Below are 18,621 nucleotides of genomic sequence, written 5' to 3'. Positions count from 1 at the left end.
TCTATGTCCCATTTTCAAATACAGCAAAAGAGACAGATGACACAGTACCCAAGGAATTATTTCCACAAAGAAAGCTTCAGAAATAAACCAGAAATGGTTCTTCCACTCTCGTTCTAGACAAGTTCATTTTCAAGAAAGGAAGTCTGCAATTCACTGCAGCTGGAGGATTTTTCATACGTCCCACCCCAGTCCATCCCCCGAGGATATAGAAACCCCCCCATGCGGCCACTGGGTCATGCAGACAAGGGGTGGGCAGAGGGATCCTCAGTCTGGGGTGGAAACAGAACCAACTCAGCAGGCCTTCTCCTCACCAAAGCCTAAATAAGATCTGCCTTGTGTGCGAGCTGCTCCACGGGCTGGGTTTGTTATGGGGCTTTTTTATTTGGAACAATTTCACTGTGGCGTGGCTGCTGACTAGATGCGTGGTGATGGAGGGGTTCCTTCTGGGTTCGCCCTCCCCCTCAGCGCCGCCTTCTGTCGGACCAAAGTTAGGGAACAGCCAGCATTAACATCATTCCTGGAGAAAGAAAGAAAGCAAGAATGGGAAAAAGGAGTTTCTAGCCGCCCGCTGAGGGGGAGGGAAGGGCCGGGCTTGTGCCGGCAGCGTCCCGCCGCAGCGGGGGCGATACGGAGGGAGGGAGGGAGCGGGCGGAGGGCGGCTGCGCGGCCGCCTACCCCGCGTACAGACGGCGGCGGAGCTGAGCGGAGCGGGAAGGCCACGGTGGGTGCCCGGGGCGGTGGTGGCGGGCTCAGGGGGAGGGAAGGAGGGAGCGGCGGGGCGGGGAGAGGAGAGGAGAGGAGGCGGCTGCGGCCGCGCCCGCCCATCAGCGCCGTGCGGGAGTGGAGAGCGCTGGGGAGGGCGGCGATGGTGCTGCGTGCTGACGGCCGCCCCGCGCTCCTCCATAGGCGGCGGCCACGGAGGTCCTGAGGCGGCGGTGAGCGGGCACGGGGGGCGGCGGGGCAGGGCACGGCGCTGCGGTGTGCGGAGAGGGGGAGAGGCGGGGCAGAGGGTGCGGAGGACGGAGGGGGCCTCCGGATCTCCCCCGGGCCGGTAGGGAGCGGGCGGAGCTGGGGGCCTGGGGCCGCCCGAGAGAAGGGATCGCAGCGTGGACTCTTTCACGCTTTCTGAACTCTTTCTGGTCGCTCATGGGAACCAGCGTGGGTTTCGCCGGGTTTTTATCTCCAGCAATCGACACCTCCGCAAAGTGCGGGATGGTTTCTCTCCTGTTGGAGATTGTGTCATCCTCTCGAAACTGCGAGTTGAGAGCAACAAAGGCGGCGACTTCTTAGGAGCCTCCGGGAGCTGCTCGGTTCCCCTCCTGGGTAGTGGGGAAACGACGGGAACCGGTTTGATTCCGTGGGTGCGATACGAAGTGGATGTAAGACGTGAAACTGCGGGGTTGGGTGTGGGGATCTGCGTGGGAGGAGGGAGCCGGGAGCCTGAGCGTGGGGCTGGGAAGGAGCGTGATGGGGTGATGGGGGTCCTGCCGCCTCTCCGAAGGAATGGAAAGTGTTCGATGAGATGAGGTCCAAAGATCGGGCTGTTCTTCGGGCCTGAGCGTGTCGTGCTCAGGTTGTGCCATCCTGCCTGCGCTTGGCTCCCATAATGTGACCCCAGTTACAGAATCACAGAGTTGTAGGGTTTGAGGGGGATCTCCAGAGATCATGGAGGCCAGCCCTGCTGCCAAAACAGGCTCCCTAACGCAGATAGGCATCCAGACTGGTCTTGAATGTCTCCAGAGAAGTTACGCTGTCAAGAGTTGGAATCAGCTGGGAGAACAACAGCAGAGGGTTGGTTCTTGTGCAAGAAATATGGATGAGGAAAGAGTCAATCTGCTCTTAGATCTTTTGTTGCAGTACGTTACAGCAGATTCTGCCACCACTCCTCATGCTATCAGACACACCTGTCTGTGCAGCTTGTACGCTGGGTGTTTGTGCTTCATCAGAAGAGCCTCTCCTCCCATCAACAAGCTTGTCCATCCATAGCAGCCCTTAGATGTGAGCTGTATAATCACAGAGTCATTGAGATTGGAAACGGCTGCTAAGACCATGAAGTCCAACCATCCCTACTGTGCCCGGTAACCATATCCCTCAGTGTCTCATCCACACAGTTCTTGAACCCTTCCAGGGATGGTGGTTCTACCACCTCCCTGGTTAGCCCATTCCAATACTTCCTTACTGCTCTTTCTGAGAAGAAATTCTTCCTAATATCCAACCTGAACCTCCCCTGGCACAACGCAAGGCCATTCCCACTTATCCTATTGCTGTTACCTGGGAGAAAAGTCTGACTCCCACCTCTCCACAGCCTCCTTTCAGGGAGTTGTAGAGAGCAATAATGTCTCCCCTGAGCTCTGGGGACTGATTCTTGCAATGTGCCTTTGCAAGACTTTTCAGACCAACACTAATCCAAGGTACTGGAGAGTTTGCATTCGTGTTTCAGATTCTCTGGGATGAGCTGCAGTTTTTCTAGGAAAAGGTATTGCATCTGCCAGTTCAGTGGAAGGGAAGGTGTTGTGTTTGACCACGTTGCTTTGCTGTTTTTACTTTAAAGTGGGATTTGTCAGCCATGCGGCTCCTGTAAATATGGGTTAAATACAACATTGAAGAGCTGCAAATTGAAATGCACAGCCTTTATCTGTTTGCTTCCTAAGGAGTTCAGCAAAGCAAGAATGTTGACGTTCACACATGGAACAAGGGACAGTTCTAACTTAAATTGGCACACAGCTGTTTTCCTCTCAAATGAATGTGGGCCTGAGCAATAATAATTAGCAGTTGAGTAGCACAGTAAATCTTCCAAGTGCCATCAAATCATAATCAGCCAGCTCTAATAGCATGCTGCTCCTGCAAGAGAGGTGAGTAATTAGACAGATAAAATGAGACTATGCAGCCACTGAAATGGAGCTTATTGTTGAAGTGGCGGTCACTGGAACAAAGCTCTGCTTTATCACTGAACCTCTGAGAACTGCTGTACATTAAACACTGCCTCAAATATTTGTATGTTGAAATAGTAACCAATAAGGCCCGGAGGGCCTGGCTGCTTCAGGCACCCTTGTTGGAATTCTCTATCATCAGGAGACCTTGGTTTGGAGAGTCTTTGGTGGTTGTTCCACAGCACCTATCAGAACTTGGGCAGGTGTTGCATCAGCTCCTTGGGAAAAATGGTTTTCTCTGGAAGAGCCTTCCAGTTTACTCATGTAACAAGCCTAGAAGTTTATGATGTTGATGATACTCCAAAACTGAAAGTGATTTCACCAGTGCACTGTTAAGCTTGGGAACTTGTAAGCATTGGTCTGCCTGCCACATTTTATACACTGGAGAGAAAATGTTGGTTAACAGCTTTGTGGTTTTAAAATGAACCATTCAGTGAACCAGAGTTCTGGGATAGTGTGTCGTGGTGCAGGAAATATCTATAAGCAGCTACCCTGAGCTGTCACTTTCTGTGGGACAAGCGTGGATGGAAAGCCATGAATACCAGAATAAGTTAATGCTGTGTGTTGCCGGTTAGCTGTTAATGAAATCTGTACATCTGTAAAGTAGGGTGGAACTCCTGAAAGAAGTGGTTCCCAGCCCCACCTCCTCCTCAGGTGCTGAGGAGGAAGCTGATGCTTATGGATGGGAAGGGCAGGAGAAGACTCTTTGGTGCTGTTTTTGTTTTGTCCGGGCTTCTCTTTCTCCTATGTCACTTAAATACTTGGTGAGCAGCTAGGCATATTCCTTGTGCATCATAATCTATTAAAATGCCTTCATTAAAGGCAGTTGAGTGCCTGCCTTGGGACAACGATATGTCCTGTGAATATGAAATCCAATTGCCAGGATAGGGATCTGCTATGCTTAGCTTATGAAACTTCTTAGGAAGAATAACAAGTGAGAAAACTTTGTTCTCAGGGTTTCATCTGTTCTTCATCTTTTATGTGTAAATTTACAATGTCGTGCCAGCACGCCACAGAAATTCAGTAAGATATAATTGGAGAACTACAGGAGATGTAGTGTTAAAGCTGCTGACGTTTGGTTGCTGATATTTGAAGGCTGTACTTTTTCAGGTCATTCAGTGTCATTATGGGTTTGTAGATGATACTGTAATGTCAGATTTAATACTGGATGTCGTGTCAGCACATTGTTCCTGTTGGAACCAGTTTATAGTCAGATGAGTGAAAAAGGAGGTAAAGCTGCCCTCCCCTTTCCAAGTTCCCCATTTCCAAGCTGAAAGTGAAACAGAGAGGGAGAAATGTGGAAACAATAAAAAAGTAAGTGCTGAAACTTGAATACCAGCTTCTTGTCAAGTGCTCCAGCCAGTCTGTCTGAAAACATCACTTCTGCAGACTTTCAGGTGGAAGACTTTCAACCTCTTCGTGCCTGTGCTTTGTCAGAGGAAGGGTATATTTGGGGTCGGGGTATTCTACCAGATGGTTTGTTTCTTGTACATTTGTCTTAGGAACATTTGTCTGTGTTTGGGGGAGAAGAAATGGAGGGAAATTCCTGTAGAGTTTGCTGAATTTCTTGAAAACGAATTTGAGAGTGGTCTTTGTGTCTTATTGACCTCTTCACTGAGCGCCTATGTGTTATATAGGTGCTTCATTTCAGGCATGCATGCGTAGAAGTCCCTCACCACTGGCATCCCTGAAATCTGCTTTATTTACAAAAAGAAAAAGTATATCTTGAGCTGAAAGATTCTTTGGGTGACTTTTCTTCATGGTGCTGTTGCAGATGATTTATAGTTGTGCTGTAGGCTTGAAGTTGATGTTGAGTTTGACAGGAAACATTCCGATCCTATTCAGCTCTTTCTCAAGTGAGAGAACTTAAACACAAGTTCTTTACCACCTTCCCATGAAATCCATTTTATTTTTTTTGGTCTTGAATTTGTTGGGGTGTGGGGACAAAACTGTTGTAGTGCACAGATTTCTGATGTTTTGAAGGTTGAGTACATAGTCATAAGTAGATACAACTGATACTCTGTAGAAGCCAGGTGCCCATTAGGTTCCAGCATGCCCTCTTAATCTTAAGCCCTGGAATCTTAATGCCATGGCTGTTTGCTTTGTAAAACTGAAGGTACAAGTTCTCTGTGCTACCACAGTTACACCAAGTTGCTGTAGAAACAGTTTCATTCAATGTTGACTTCCTTTCTGTTTTGGAGTCAACACTGAAAGGCATAAAAGGTTGTGAGCGTAAACAATATTTGACACCAAATAGCATGCTTGAAGATATGTGAGTTCGTGTCTGTTCTGTAGTTCTTCTTGGTTTTGCTTCATATAATAGCCATTGTTGGGATCAGGTAGTGGGCAGGCCCTCAAGGCCTCTTACAGGGGAAAAAACAAGGAACTAAATGTGAAAGCTTTGTAGCTCATTACTGAGTGCAGACAGAACATGACTTATCTTGTTATCGCAAGGGTTATAGACACTCATTTGCAGCTCCTTGTTTGTACAAGGAATTGGTTCCCAGTGACTCATTTTATGTTTCAGATGAGGATTTTTCCCTTTTTAATATTATTTTCTTCAGCATCTCAATGACACGTGTAGATTGGTCTTCCATTTTTCACATAGACATGAGTAGCTATGCAGAGGGCATAGAAACCATTGAACCTGTGATGTGGGTGTCCCCAGGTCTCTAATGGGGTCCACCAAAGAAGGGTGATGGGATGTGATCTTCAAGCCACATTTGGAACATGGCAGGTGTTCCGAGTGCTGGAGGATGGAGCTGGGGAAATCTTAACAATAACATTTCAGCCTTACATCAGTTATGTTTGGGGTTGTGTATCAAAGGTTTTTGGTAGTTTATGGAGTGCAACAGTTTGTTATTACTGACCACTTTTCTTTTTTTATTTGCAAAACTTAGCATTTCAAACAAAAGTTACAGTAGGGAAAAGGAGTGGATGTGTATCACCTTTTATTATCTTTCCCATATAATTGCTATGTGGAAGATCCCTTCTGCTTGAGATTATGGTCCCTGAAATAATAGATCCGTATTTGTGACCAGTAAATTAACAGGGAAATCGGCTGCCAGGCAAGCAAATAGTTTGATAGGGTAGTACAAGTTCTGCTTCTGTTATTCACTTGTTAATGTCAGTGAGTAACAGTGCATGTGTTGCTTTGGGAGATGGTCTCTAGTATGTGCTGCAGACTGGATGACCATGTGGTTAGGTCTATAGGGAGTTATCACTCCAGCCTCATTTCAGAGTATACGAAACTTCCTTAAATATGTGTTTCACCTGGTAATAAATCACATTTTCTCCTTTAGAGGCCTTGTATTTCAAACATCTTAGGCTGTTTCAACTATTCAACCTTAAAAGGGTTGAGGTGCATTTTCTCCAAAAAGTGAGATAGTTGCCTGGGAAATCTGCTGTGGTGACCCACTGACCAAGATCTGCAGGCAATGGACCACCGTAACTTTTGCAGGCAATAGCAGAACATTAGCATTTTATTTTAGTTTTTTTACCTCAGAAAGTTTTCTTCATATGCTGTTCACTTGGCAAATGAACATGCTTAGGGGAAGAATCATGTCCCCAAGTACTTTTGAACAGCCTGGTTTATCAGTGTGCCCTGTCGCTGTAGTCTCTTGAATGACCTTGATGCGGTTACAAAGATGTACTAGCTGGCAGTGATACAAGTTTGTTTCCATCAGCTCTATAGACTCAGTTATTGAGTAGCTACACAGTTGGGTTATCATGTTGGAGCGGCCCGGTCAGCTGAAGCTTTATGCACACAAGCTTACTGTATTTTCTGGGATGGAAGACTGTTTGGATTTGTTGCTCCTGTGGAGGTAGTTCACGCAACAGAGGCAGGCAAGAGAAAGCATTTCCTTATGTGCACTGGCTTCAAATGTGCATTGCTAAAGGCTGGTGAAAGCCAAGTGGCCTTCATAAGGTGGCTGTGAGGCATGAGAAATACCTCAAGTCACTTGGCCTCTTCCTCTCCAGCAAAAGTGGACATGATAACCCTAGAGGTCTCTTTCAACCTTACTGATTCTATGATTCTGTGTACCTGAAAGAGAAACTTCCACCTAGCAGAAGATGTAAGCAGGGTGTTGAGCTATTTGATTCAATCTGCAGTCCCTTGCTTTTGACCTTTTAACCAGGAGTCTCCAATCCCTTTGGACATCTTAGGAAGGGATGCAGTAACAGGTGGTCATGTAACCAAGGGAGCTCACTGTCATATAGCTCTGAAGAATCAAATTAATTGGCTGGGAAGGCAGAAGCAAGTTTTAGCACCAGAGTGGTTCTGTCTTTAAGTTTCTGTTGCATTTTTTTTATTGCTATTAAAGAGGAAGGTGAGAGTATTCTATTTGATTAAATAATAAAATAGTTTAGACAAGTCTATTTGAATATTAACGGGTTGGTCACCATTAAATGTTAACAACCTCGATACTGATGTGTGTTGGTGGGTAATGTATGCAGTTGCTGTGGACCTGAAACTTTTAAGGTGGCTTATTTCACAGGGAAATATATGGTTTTTATCACTTATGTAGTAATGAAGATATAAGAGGTCATTTCTGTATCTTAATTGAGTTCTGGTTTGAGTTAGAAAATGCAGGTTGCTGAGTTCCTTTCTACAAGCTTAAGGTACAGTAACAATTGTGATCTGGAAAAAGAAAATCTTAGGTAGGCTTTTAAAATGTATTCCTAATAGTAAACAGTGAAGATGTACTCGATTTAATGTAATGGAGTTGTGTTTTTATACCTCTTTAGATGTTTATATTGACTGAAAAGAATTAAACTGTCATGAGAAAAATAAATTTTAAAGAGTAAAATGTAGTGCAGGTTCAAAACGTGTAATGGCAGTGGTGAGGTTTTATGACCAGAAGCAGTTCTGTTGATTGCTGTGATGAGGAGAGTGTTTTTGGGTACTCGAGTCTTTGCTCAGTGCAGAGATGAGGTACTGAGAAATGAACAGTAAGAGTAAGTAACAGTCAGTAAGAGTAGCTAGAACACTGGGAAGAGGCTTCAGTGGAGATGAATGTCTTGCTAGCATGGATGGCTAAGATCTAGAGTAGGTTTTCTGATGGGCACCATGTGTAGTCTGCTTCTCAGAGCAGTTTGAGGAATCATGAAGTTCTGAATCTCACTTGCACAGCTCAAATTATTCCTGTGCGATCTGTTGTGTGAAGTTGTTCTGTGGTGAACTGCAAGCAGAAAAAGTGCCACACAAACAGTAATTCAAAGAACAGGACTAATGAAACAAACAAATAGAGATCAACTTGCAGAGGTGTAAATTGGTTCATTTCATTTACAGGTAAGAGAGACATTGCTGAAGAACTGAAGGGCGTTCTGTTATGATAAAAGGCATTCTTTTTGTTCTTGCCTGCCTCAATGTCAGATTGCTATTTTCTGTTGGCACGAATACAAGCGCTGTTTTGCTGTGTGGGCTCTTTGGCCCTGCTTGCTGTAATAAGCACAGAAGAGTCAAAAGGAGGATTTTTTACCTCAAACCTTTTAGTTACGTGATACTGTCCAACAGCTGCATTCTGTCTTCACTACTGACTGCTAAACAGCCACACAGAGAAAACAAATTGTATTTAGTTTGATATGTGAAACTTGCTTGCATAGTGCCGAATATATTTTTCAATATTAGAGAAAATATTTAAGTTTGACGTTAGCTGAATTCTTTGATATATGCATGCTCTCTTATTCTGCCCCACCCATTGTTATTGCTTTGAGAATATTAAAGAATTGAAGATCACAGCATTTAACTCTTCACCGTAGAGTGAACTGCAGCTTGGGAAGTCTGCTGATGATGCAAAATGTGCTGCTTCTGCTTCCCTTTTCAGTGGTTTTGGACAAGGGGAAGAGAAATGATTGCTTGTCTAGACTTCAGTAATTTCTATATAAATTTACTTGTTGTGCAGACAGCATTCAGTTCGAGGTTTATGATGTATTTTCAATGATATGCTATGAAACCAGTTTATAGAAAAAAAGGAGAGGGAAAAAAAATGTAGAGGCTGTTGTGCCAGAACTAAAATGCGTCTCATGGGAGTGATTGCTTTTTGCAGTACTTTGGAGGCACAAGGTACCCTGTCTATAAGCTGTTTTCAGGACATTTTTCTTTTGTTTTCCCTTCCCAAACATCACCTGGAGATGCAGAGGGATTTACTACCTGCTTATCTTTACTACTAATGTAGAATACAGGATGAAGACGTACAGCCACTTTTGCAGAAGTCTTATTGTGGCAGCCCATTGACCAACTGAAGGAGGTACTGATCAGCATGAGAAAAGGTGAAGCCTAGTTTGAGTGCCAGCTGCCTTCAGTTAGTATTTCTGCCAATGCCCAGCCTTTTAATCTTTGAATTTCAAAATACAGCCTGTGAATCGCTGTAAGCAATTATTCTGCCCTAAATGATTGGGGTATATTCAGTTTTCAGGTAAGTGGATGAAAAATGGCTAGTAAAGCAAAGCATTAAAATACTACAAAAAAAAAAAAACACCAAAAAACCCCAAAAAAACAAAAAAAACCAAACAATAAAATAGTAATTATGATAACAATGATCAACATTATGTCTTATGTTTGCCAGTAAGACTTGGCAACTCTAATTGGCTTCTATGTTGAGTGTCCCTTCCCCCAGCAGAGCGGTTTGTGTGTGCACTCATACAGCTCCTGTTCTCTCTGTCCTGCTTCTCTCTATGGCTGATACTGTTTTGGTTCTTTGTTCTTCCTCATGGTGAGGAAGCTGTGGATTATTCTGAAAAGATATTTAATTTTCCACCCTTTTGGGATTTAACTTGTCAAATTCTGGTCTCCTCCTTTTGTTAGTATCGCTTTGAGAGTTTCTATAAGTGGTGAACTGCTGATGCTTCTTATTGTTCAGTACCTTGTATCACTTTTTCTTGGGTAAGAATATGCAGCTTGAGTTGGGATAAACCTATACACTAGGACTGGGTTTTGTTGCTTCATTATAAAAATTATGGGAAGGTGAAAAGATATGGAAATTGGTTCCCATTTGGATGTCTGTGATTGTAGATAACTGTGATCTCTTCCCTGTTAGAAAATAAGGGAGATTGTCCTGCTGTGTTCCATTAGTTGGCTTAGTCTGATAATTAATCAATTAAGAGTGATATTAGGCATGGGGAATTGGAGATTCAGTCACTACTGCGAGGCACTGTTTAGTGAAGTAAGGAGGTGTGGTAGTTATGGCTTGGAGTCTACTTTTGCTTTTAGCTCACTAGGGAAAACTTAGTGGATATTATGAAAAAAATTAAATTGCATCTTTTGACTAGAGGTGAGTTCCATAGTCCTTTATGCTGTGAGATGAATGGATGACCTTTTAAGCCATCCTACTTTAAATGTAGGATAAAAAATAGATGGTGGGGAAGAGGGACTTGGGAGAAGGGAACATAACTATGCTCAGGACAAACTAACTTCATGCATATGGCTGCCGTATTTCTGCTCAGAGATCTGACAAGTTGATCAAAACCTTACCTACCAAAGGCAGAAATCAAAGTACTCCAGAAGAGATTAACCTAATCAATGACTTCAGGTGCATACAACTATTATGTTAAATGTGGAAAAATTGTGTTCCTTACTATTGTATTTCTCCTTTTGTTCCCATTAAGACCTGGACTTGCAGTGAGTAACACAGTTCTAATAACAGCGGCTTGATGGTTTGTTTTGTTTCCCCCTCCAAAGTTAATGGCAGAGTGCAGTATTCAACTTGGGTATGTGAGGGAGATACTTGGTTGAAAACTGTTTACTTGGTGTGTTTGATTTCTGTATGTTTTCATAATGAAATTTCTTAATCTTTTCTACTGCTATGGACTTACAGTTCCCTCTATTCTTTTTTATTATTATTTTATTTTTTGGGTAGGATTGTATTTGGGATGGCTGGAAACTTAATATTGAACCTAATATTTGGGGCCAGGGGATGTTTGAGTGCCACATGCTTTCAAGGGATGAAACATGGTACGAAGACTGTGTTTTATAAGAGTCAAGCTCTTAGATTTTAGAGCGGTCACATTTTTTTGGCCTAGTTGTGGTGTTTCTCCTTCTTTTGTATTCTCTAGTCTTTCTTTGGGTCTCTGTGAAGTAAAAGAGTAACACTTAATCTGCTGAATATAGAATTACCAAAATGATTTTGAGAACAGCAAAATCTGATACATTCCTTAACTGGTGTGGCTCTTTATGGTCTAGCTCTGCCAATAAATCCAAGTGCTCTTCTGTTATCTTTCCATTCTTATTTCTCTTAGTGCTTCAGCTGAGCAGGGTGATTAGAGATTTATACAACCTTCTGCTTGGTTCCATCCCAGTTCAGAGAATGCAGTTTGTTCCTGGGCACCACATGCATATGTCCTCAGTCTGACTTGCTGTCTGTTACTGCTCATAGAACACTGTCAAAAGAGAAGAAAGGTGATGCCAGGACTTGCTTTCCTCTCATGACATCTAGGCCTGCAGAGGAAAAGGTTCCGCTGGCCTGTCCTTGTTATGCAGCCAAGGGTGTAATATGGCTCTTTGTCCTCTAACTATTAACAGGAATGAGTTGAGCATCCATACAAAGCAGAACTTCCCTGAACTCTGGTTTGTTGTTTTGTTGTTATTATTTTTTTTTTCAACAGAGGGCTTGTCATTGTGTAAGGGAAGGGAGGAGGTGCTGCTATCTTGTTTTTCCTGTTTTCTGGCAATGCTATCTTCTGTAGCTTGTTCTGTCCTGTCATCTCTCCAAGTACCAAAATACTGCAGTTGGATGGAGTGCCGTTGCATTCCAGTGCACAGAGCTAACTGAGATGTGTGACACTAAGCTATCTCACTGGCTGGGGCTTTAGGTCATCTGTCATCTGTGTGTGTGGAAGATGTAAGAGTTCTGCACATCACTCTGCAGCTATTCGTATTGCTGTCAAATAACACCAATGCTTATATTTTTTGTGGCAGGGTTTCTGCTATGCTCTGAAGCCTGTTTAATTTTTTTTTCTCAGAAACCATAAGCTTGGGCAGCAGTAACAGGTGGAACAATCTCTTAGGAAAGGGATTAATGTCTTGTCCCATCTAAAAGGAAAAGGACTGCTAAGTCCTAAGTCATGTCACCATCGAGGGCCGTTTAAGTGTGAAGAATATAGTGGCTGTAGGACTCAATAAACACAGCGTGTCTTAATTGGGAATGAATCAGAAACGGGGTGTGTGTGTGAACTGTGTTCAAGGGGTAGTATAGGCAATTTAATAATTGTTAAGTTGTAAACAGCGTATTGAATCATATAAGGTATAATTATATATGTTTTTCTGAAATGCCATAAACAGCGAGAGGCTGAGGGACTTGCATTATCTGGCCACATTCCTGTTAACATGAGTTATTTTGGGACAGAGCCCTTGTGCTGTGTCAATTAATGTTTTAGAGCAAGATCATGATTTCCTAACCATAGGCATTCCAAGTTTTCAAGTCGATTTGTCTACTAATTAATCTAGAGCTAAAAATTCCCTAATTGCGGGATTTAAATAAGACACTGTAAGCTATTCTGGAAGCTTTTGGCTTTCCTAAAGAGATCTTTGTTCATGAATGTCTGCTTTTTAAATGAACTTCATGTTTTCTGTCCAAGTTTTTCAGCTGACAGGTAGTTCTTGACGTTCTGACGGTGATGTGTTCGCATTGAATGCACTGTTCTTACTGCTCAGTCAGCTCTGCATCCGTAGAGCTGAGTGCCATCTGGCAGATGGGCAAGCAGTAGGTAAATCATGATGGATCTCTTGAGCTGCAGAAAGCAGATCAACTGTGGATCATTGGGTACAGAAAGTCTGAGTGGAAAAGGCAGTATCTATGCAGTGCTTGGAAGGTGGTGGTGCTTAGAAACCCTGCTGAGTATAGATTTAACAGAGATCCAAGGTGACTTGAGAGTTTGAGCAGTACTGGAGTATGAAAACAGCAGTGCAAGTGGATGCTTCAGCCTTTTGGGAAATCCTGTAATGAGCCAGTGGGGAATGGTGCCTTCCTATGAAGTCTGGCTGCCTCATTGTGGGTAATTGGTCCATTTGATAACATGAAAGCGATGCTGTGTGTTGTTTGCTCTTGTTCAGATTTTTCTGATGTGCCCTGCAAATTGCTCGCTAGCTATGGAGTACATGCAGATAGAATGTATATCTTGTCTCAATCAATTTCTTTGTCTGCATGATTACGGAAGAAAATGCCAAAAGAAGGGATCCAGTCTAAAAGAGCAAATTAATGATTATAGTTGCCATGAACTCTGCTTTTGCCAAACAGCTGCTAAGTGGAAGAAGGAATCTTATTGTTTGTGCATCTGAATCAGGGAACAAGCATCTTTTATGTTAACCAATTTATTTATGTATTTTTTTCCAATTTGGTTTCACTGAACCATGTTTAAGACGGGTGATGTGCGGACCCGTTTGCTAGCTCACTTCAGAGGGTGGATAGTGATAGGAGAATGGGGAATGGCTTTAAACTAAGACATGGGAGGTTTAGGTTAGATGTTAGAAGGAAGTTTTTCACCCAGAGGGTGGTGATGCACTGGAACAGGTTGCCCAAGGAGGCTGTGGATGTCCCATCCCTGGAGGCATTCAAGGCCAGGCTGGATTTGGCTCTGGGCAGCCTGGTCTGGTGGTTGGTGACCCTGAACATAGCAGGGGGGTTGAAACTCAACGATCATTTCAGTCCTTTTCAATCCAAGCCATTCAATGATTCTATGTGCCTTTAGCAGACTCTCAGGTACTGGGTATAAAGATGAGATGTACCCTTGCTCAAGTACAATACTCACTAATTTTCAAGAGTCTGCTCCTCAGTTGTGCTTTACTTCACAAAGGAGAAACATCTTTTTTATCACTTTAGCAGTTGCAAAGTGCTTTCAAGAAGTAGCAGTTAAATTGAACAGTTTGTGTGGAAAGCAGGTCAGGGGTGGAGGGAAGACCTTCCTCTATAGAGCAGGTCTTTGTGCGGGTGTCAGCGTGGTGCCTCTCCAGCACTGGTGCTGCCCTGTACAATGTGTCAGTGCTGGACTTGTACCACCGTGCATGTGGAATGGAGAGCTACTTTCTGGACAGACGGAGCTCTGCTGCAGCCCATCTGCAGCTATCAGATCTACTTTTCCAAATGCTTACAGAACCTTGCTTTAAAGCTGCCTTAGCCAAAACCCTTAATAGGTTTTAGAGACCTCTAATTAAGCTTTCAAGTGATCGATGTTGACTTCTAAAAAGTAGATTGGTGTTCCTGTTGCTTTACAGCTCCATTTGCCCTTCAGAGGTTTTTTCCTGTTCTGCAGGAGAAACATAAAAACTTTGTACAGATTTTAACACCTGCTGGGAGAAATGTAGATTATTCACCTTCTGAATTGTATTTTGAACATCTAAAAAGTGGTGATCTAGTGCTCTGTAATACCGTAGCTTCATTCGTAGTAATATCTAAGAATTTTGCATACAAATTTTTGCTTCTCTGTGAATGCCTTTTTTTCCTGTTACAGGGGAGCAAAGAAAATATAGTGCTCTAGACAGCAGACTTGATACCTACTACTGACCTTGAATTAATTCAGTTGAAGTAGAACAAAGATCTCCAAGCTTTATGCATTGGTCGTAAAAATGCCGTTGTTCTTGTGTATACAGTTCTTGACAGCTGAAACGTAGGCTTATGTTCTGGCTTGTCTGTTTTTCAGGGTAGAAACGCAGAATTTCACAATGGGAATTAATCATATCTTGTGTGAGTAATAGCTTTATTCCCAGACAGGTGAGTTCACAGATAAGACATCCATGGTGTCATCGAGCTGCTGACCTTGTAATGCTCTGTTCCTTATGCCGTGTGGCCCAGCAGTTTTTTTCCAAGAAATAGAACATGAAATGGTAACTGGAAAGGTGACACATTTCTTTTTCTGCTGCAGATCCTGGGATTCTCTGGTGATTGCCTGTGTCATAGGGCTTCAGCAGTCATATAGAGAAGTTCACATTTCTGAGAAGTTGGTGATATTGTTGATAGGTGAATGAATTTCTGCTTTGCTGTTTGGAAAGCAATTTGTGGAAGGAATGAAGTATGTTGGAATAAAGTTTAGTTTTGAATAACCTATGATGGAGCAAGCCTTCATACTTGGTAAGACTATTAAATACAGTAGTGATTTACAGATGCTACTGCAGTGTTAACATTTATCTTTCTTACTAAAGTTGGTGGGTTTTAGTATTTTTTTGTCCCAACATTTTATCTCATTAATGTCACAATGTTCTTATATTTACCTGAAAGTCAGCATTGTTTTGAGTAAAAAACAAAACAAAAAAAAGAAGAAAAAACACCAAGCTGTAAAGTTTCCTGAAGTGAACTTTCTTTTTGTAGCGCTGCATCCAGGAAATGTGAGGACTCATACTCTTGGCATGCTGTGCCTCGGTTCCTGCTGATCCAGTTGTGCTGTCTTCATTTACATTTATTATTACTGTCCTGTGAAGGGCTGCAGAACTGAGAAGGGATAGCTAGAAAGTGATGGATTGTTCAGTTATTGAGAACGGAAAGGTTCATATCTAAAAGCATCTGAACCCAGCAGTACTGGAGAATTGATCTAATGTAGCATGATTGATATTGCTTTACTACGACAGGAGAGTTAAAGCTTAAGTTTTTAAGAACCCAAGCTGTTTTTACAGCCCTGAAATTTCTGCTTTTCCCTTCATGAAGTTTATGTTAGTCGCAGGTGTCCTGCTGCTACTTAGCAATTAAAATGAAAGTTGCACGTCTGAGGAGCGCAGTAGGAACTGTGCCTCTCTCAAGTAGAGCTGACTAGCAGCAAATTCAGGGAGTTGCCAAGGGATCCCACATTGACAATTAAAACAAGAGAGGGATATGAGAGCCATGCCCCAATTTACGTGGATTATGCTAACTTTGTAGTGATAATTGTATGCTCTTCTGAATATGATTTTAATATCAGATGTGAAACATCAGCTGCCCTGATGTATAAAAGAACAGTCTCCAGTTGCCTAGGAAAACACGACTTTCATGATGATTATTATATACGTTTTGGACTGGATTTACTAGTTTGCCTTCCCTGGAGCCTCAGATAAACAAGTTGATCTGGTTCTGGTGATAGAGAGGCAGAACAGCAAGGGAGGGAGTGTACTGTCATCTCCAACTCTGCATGTCTTCCATTGAGTCTTCTGTCCAGTGCTGGAAGCTGATTTCTTTCCACCTTCCAGGGAAGCAAGCTAATGCTTCTCCAGCAAAATGCACACTGCTTGCTCTGGGGTGCAAGCTGGGATTATAAAGTCACATTCCTCTGTCTTCCAGACACTGGAATCCAAGGGTGATTGAAGGCTTTGCAGGGAAATGCTGATGTCTCATCTGGCAGTATGTGAAGGCATCGCTGTATGGCCAGAACAGAAGGGATGGAAGCCTCCTATGCTTCTGGGAACGTTCAGCATGCCTTGGCTTTCTTGGGTGTTATTGCAAGTTGGAGTTAATTACTGCTTTTTTACATAGGGGATGTCAGGTCAAGGAGAAAGCGTCAGTTTGAAGAAGAGATGTAACTGTAAACGGACTTTCTTGATAAAATGTGAGGTTTGGCCCAGGTGTATAGCACTGTGTTGCTGGGATTGCATCCTGTCTGCCTGCAGGAGCAAAACAGAGATGAAAGGAAGGCAGGAATGGAAGAAATTTCCACAAATTGAGGGGGAAAGGCATTCTACTGTGTTAATGCCAATGCCTCCAAATGAAAGGGGGACTGATGGAATGAGAAGAACCAAGAAGCACCTTTGGTTTAACAGCTTCTGTTCACATCATTTCCAGTGGTTATTTAGAGACTTCACAACAACAAAAGGAGAGAAAAAACTGAAGGGGGAAAAAGATGAACTGTAGGTTGTGGGGCTCTCCTCCATTTATCACCTATTTGTAGCTGTAGACTTGAAAATGGCAGGCATAACACAGAGTTTGTTTCTTTATTCTCTAAGGCAATACATGGTAATAGTGTGCAGTAAGTATCTCGAGTGTTGAATTCTAAACAATTATCCATAAACACAGCAGATTTGATTAGCTTATGTATTTACCCTGATTGCATACCTGACTTGAATATTTGCAAACAGTGCCTTATTTTGTGGAGAGTCTATGCAAATTGGACCTGCAGCTACAGGGAGCCACACTTGACATACACACAAACCTGTGTGGATTTGAATATAAGGTTTCAAAAGGTACTGGAGCCCAAGGTTTTTGAGTTGGCTCCAGGGTTCCCACTTAAGCACAGTTTCAGCAGCGGTGTTACTGGGGATAAACTGGTAGATGCATTCTCAGTCTACTTTAGGGGTGTGAGATGTGGGTCAGCATAAATAAATAGCATGGTGCCAGCACTCTGAGATTACAGGGCATGGCAGTGACTCCAGATGCTTGGGCTCTGAAATGGGAGAGGCCAGGCTTGCAAAATATCCTGGTACAGCCCCAGTTTGGTTTCACTGGGCTTTGTGAGCATTGGGTGGCTTCTGGAGAGCACTTTGCATTCATTGAGTGCTCAGCAAGACAGTTTGTGGTTTGTTTTTGGGCAGCTAAGAGTGTCTTTAGAGATTTAAATTTTAAGAGGGTGTTGTGCCTATTTATTTATTTATTTATTTATGGGCAGAAATACATGTTACAGTGTTTCTGCTTTCAAAAACTGGAATCTTCAGAGCAGAAGTTGATAAGGGGATCTTTCTGACTGCTAAGAGAAGAGCACTCATCAGAAATTGCCATTTTTGGCCAGATATACCGATAGAGCAGTGGGCAGTAATGTTCCTGTTGCAGACAGATAAAGTTTGACATGGAGAATGGGTTTCTTTTGGTTTCGTGTCTTTTTTTCTTGTTAACTATGCAGCAGATTTGGGACTTTCTGCTGCCTTTCTGCTGCCTCTCTTCTCTGTTTCTCATTTTGTCAAAGGAGAAAAATGAATCCCAGCATGTTTTCTGTGGTGATCTAGATGCTCCAACAGTGTTTTTATATTCAGTATTTTTATTTCCCTACTTCTAGCAAACGTAACAAATGACAGCATGCAACCGGAGCAGCTGTTCTCTGCATTTCTTGGCAGTGTGCTCTGATGAGATACGCAGTAAGAATGAAGTAGCTGCAGGCATCTCAGTGAGCCCATGTTGTTAAAACACAGCCTGTGACCTGGGGTTTTGGTTCTGAATGTGGAATGTGGGTAAAAATGCTGATCTGGAAGGCAGGGTAAACGACAAAGAACGTGTGTTGTTAAAAACCAGCGCACAAAGTAGTTGGCAAAGTTGTTGGAGCAGTTCAGCCTTTTGACTTTCAGTCTTGCATTTTTAGGATCTCGTTGACAAAATGACTAATAGTACAGTCTTCATCAAACACAATTACAGCAATACTTCCTTAATATTTTGGCTGGCAAATGTTCAGTAAAATCTTGAAAGAGCGGGCCATGACATTTCTAATTCTCAGGCGCTATTTCCAATTTAAAACTCATAACAATTCTGAGCATCTCAGCTGCACACATAAATAATTATAAATCAAGTTGATATGAAGACTAAAGCAGTGGGAAGAGGAGACAGTGTATACTCAACTGATGAGAGTTTGACTGCCGTATTCGGTGTGAGGCTATGTGGTGCTCTCTAGGTGCTGGACCCTTGCTTTGGGCTGCATAGTGCAGTTGAGAGGGGAGGTCACCAAGTATGCTTTTCTCATTGCACTGTCAGGGATGCCTGAGCCATATGCCCAAGAGGAATGAATTGGCGCTGGTGCTCAGGAGCAACCTCAGGAG

General features: G+C 43.0%; 1 protein-coding gene across 6 annotated transcripts in view; it reads left to right on the top strand.

The window, feature by feature from the left end:
• The first annotated feature begins 597 nt into the window (after window positions 1-597).
• PTPN13 (protein tyrosine phosphatase non-receptor type 13) overlaps window positions 598-18,621 on the top strand; it is a 97,189-nt gene continuing 79,165 nt past the window's right edge. For 4 of the 6 annotated variants that reach the window (XM_015861654.2, XM_015861655.2, XM_015861657.2 and 1 more), the window contains exon 1: window positions 777-935. The gene's annotated coding sequence lies outside the window, so the exon portion shown is untranslated. Of the gene's footprint in view, window positions 722-776; window positions 936-18,621 lie in introns of those variants that run through there. The other 2 variants (XM_015861658.1, XM_015861653.2) reach the window with 2 other exon arrangements.

The sequence above is a fragment of the Coturnix japonica genome, chromosome 4 (genome assembly GCF_001577835.2).
Source record: "Coturnix japonica isolate 7356 chromosome 4, Coturnix japonica 2.1, whole genome shotgun sequence".
Lineage (NCBI taxonomy): Eukaryota > Metazoa > Chordata > Aves > Galliformes > Phasianidae > Coturnix > Coturnix japonica.
Note: the sequence above shows the minus strand (reverse complement) of the source record. Positions and strands in the feature narration are given on the sequence as shown.